The following is a 2,837-nucleotide window of genomic DNA, read 5'->3' on the forward strand; positions in this document are numbered from 1 at the left end:
CGTGGGGAGCGAAGGCTGACCCGTGTGGTCCGATCCAACAGACGAGCTACTGTAGCTCAAATTGCTGAAAAAGTGAATGCTGGTTCTGATAGAAAGGTGTCAGAACACACAGTTAATCGCAGTTTGTTGCGTATGGGGCTGCGTAGCCGCAGACAAGTCAGGGTGCCCATGCTGACCCCTGTCCACTGCCGAAAGCGCCTACAATGGGCACATGAGCATCAGAACTGGACCACGGAGCAATGGAGGAAGGTGGCCTGGTCTGACGAGTTCAAGGTGTTGACTTGGCCTCCAAATTCCCCAGATCTCAATCCAATCAAGCATCTGTGGAATGTGCTGGGCAAACAAGTCCAATCCATGGAGGCCGCACCTCGCAACTTACTGGACTTAAAGGATCTGCTGCTAACGTCTTGGTGCCAGATACCACAGCACACCTTCAGAGGTCTAGTGGTGTCCATGCCATGACGTGTTTTGAGACCTACACAATATTAGGCAGGTGGTCATAATGTTATGTCTGATCGGTGTATGTTTTGGATCATTAACAATTTAAGACAGTGAGGACATGTTTAAATATATTTGTTTATTAAAAAAACATCCTCAGGAAATATTAGTAATTGACAAAAAGAAACATAAACAATATTATGATTCTCATATTAAAATACAAAACGTATGTTTGAATTATTTGTTTTAAACTTGTTTACATTTTTAAATATACTTTTAAGGAATACCTTCATTATTGTTATAAATAAAAAATACATTTATAACAATAATGAAGGTATTATCAATTATCTGGATTATCAATACAACACAGATAAATAAACATTAATTACATTTTTAACACAAATAAATAATTACAATGTTAATACAGTTCTTAAATAAAAATATTCTTGGTTACCAACACAAATAAATAAATAAGTTAATATTTAATAGTTTTAATGTGCAATTTGTGTAAAACTGTGAATGTATAAAAATAAATATTGCATAAATATATTTATAATATAGTAACCATTCATTTACATATTTTAAATATTCCTGGGAGATAAATGCCCACAGAGTCTCAAACAGACAATTGCAAGTATTATCCTATAAACTGCACAATATCTTGTAGAAAATGAAAACTGAAATTTGAAATTTGTATATTCTTTCTTTTCTTAACACTCTTCTACCTAAGCTTCAGCTTATCACTTCTGGGAAACGTCAAATATTGCAGATACTTTTGTGTGTTTATGGCACTTTGCAGGAACTAGTGCCACAGAATCCACAAAGCTGTGGTTCTCTCTTCACTGGCATGTGCTTTGCTGCAATCCAGGAAGTTACCTCAAACCAGAAATTTTGACTGACTTAGTTAGATAGTGTTGGGATTGAAGAGATATTATTGTGAAGCAGGTGTTTTTTCTTTTTCTTTGTTTTCTGTCACTTTTTGGTTTTCAGCTTCCGCCTTTCTGATAAAGATCAAGAGAAAGAAACAGACCACATGTTAAATTCTTATAATGCTAGAAGTAGAAACTAAAAAGATCCGTATGTTGCCACAGCATCAACACAAATACATGCTAGTTATATCAAGCAGGGACTGTAGATTTCTGGGCCTGATGTAATGTTAACTTTCCGGTATTGATCCCGTCACTAGGTCACGGAGACTGATTCTGTCTGCCTTGTGACTCAGTCTGTCATGATTGTATATTAATATGAATCCTGTTGACTTACTTAAGTTCTTCAATCTTTTTTTTGGCCCATCGTGTATTGGGATTGCTGCAATATTGCTTTCCTTCACTTATGAATCTGCAAAGAGGACGGAAAAATAATGAATAAATAGTCATACATAATGATCTTAATGTCTTTTTTAGATAATTTTCACATCAGTCTCTTTAATTGTATGAAGATTTTAGTTGTGTTGAGCATAAGCCATGGTACAGTGTCTGTGCTTAGATTATTATTTATTATTTTGTGTTGATGGTTGGCAATGAAAGTAGACAGGTTCTTACATCACAGCTTCCACACATGGTGGCTTATTGTTCTGTAGTACATAGCCTGTGATTGGGGTGAGAATGATACGCCTGCTCGTGCTTTCACAGCAGGTGTGCACCTTTATGTTGTCTGTGGGAAAAGAGTAATATAACAGTCACTACTTGCAATAGACCTCGAATTAACCCCTTGTCACACTGACCTAAAATCTCCCCCCGAAATATATATATATATATATATATATATATATATATATATGTAAACTAATTGGACACAAATAGTAGCTATATGACACATACAAGATACAGTTTTATATTAAAGCTTCTATGTACAATACTATCGTTAACAGCACAAAATTATAGAATTAGGAGAAGGTGGTAAAAAAGGATTTATACATACCACAGGAATGAAAGGTCAAACCCATTATAAGTAAGCAGCATGTAAATGCCAGTTTGCTGTTGCCTAGGAGTTGCATGATAGTTGAGATGAGATGAGATGAGGTGAGATAGTTACTTTATGATCAGGATATGCAGGAGTGTTCTTTAACCATCTGAGGAAATCAGACAACTGTCCATCTCTTATAGGATGAAATGAGGAAGTTTGGAGAGATTAGTAATTACTATGACCATTCATGTGTCAGGAGGATCTACCCAGTCTTTTTCTTAATGGAATTACTGACACTTCAAAAATGTTAATGTGGTGGAATTTTAGAGATCATATTTGGTTGCAAGACTATGCTGTTATTCTGCTCTTTAATTCTTATTTAAGCAATTGTGTTAATTTTGTATCTATAAATATAAACAGAGTTTAATTGCTATGTACTATATATTTAATATTTAACCTCATACAGTACTGTATCAGTGGAATTAGCAGACTTT

General features: G+C 35.1%; 1 long non-coding RNA gene across 1 annotated transcript; it reads right to left on the reverse strand.

The window, feature by feature from the left end:
- Nucleotides 1-839: 839 nt before the first annotated feature.
- Nucleotides 840-2,502, reverse strand: LOC136754068 (uncharacterized). The gene is made up of 4 exons (XR_010817521.1): nucleotides 2,359-2,502; nucleotides 1,980-2,091; nucleotides 1,702-1,776; nucleotides 840-1,439 (listed from the first exon to the last, which is right to left on the reverse strand). It is a non-coding gene; the product is annotated as an uncharacterized LOC136754068 (long non-coding RNA).
- Between the last annotated feature and the right edge of the window lie 335 nt (nucleotides 2,503-2,837).

The sequence above is a fragment of the Amia ocellicauda genome, chromosome 7, assembly GCF_036373705.1.
Source record: "Amia ocellicauda isolate fAmiCal2 chromosome 7, fAmiCal2.hap1, whole genome shotgun sequence".
NCBI lineage: Eukaryota > Metazoa > Chordata > Actinopteri > Amiiformes > Amiidae > Amia > Amia ocellicauda.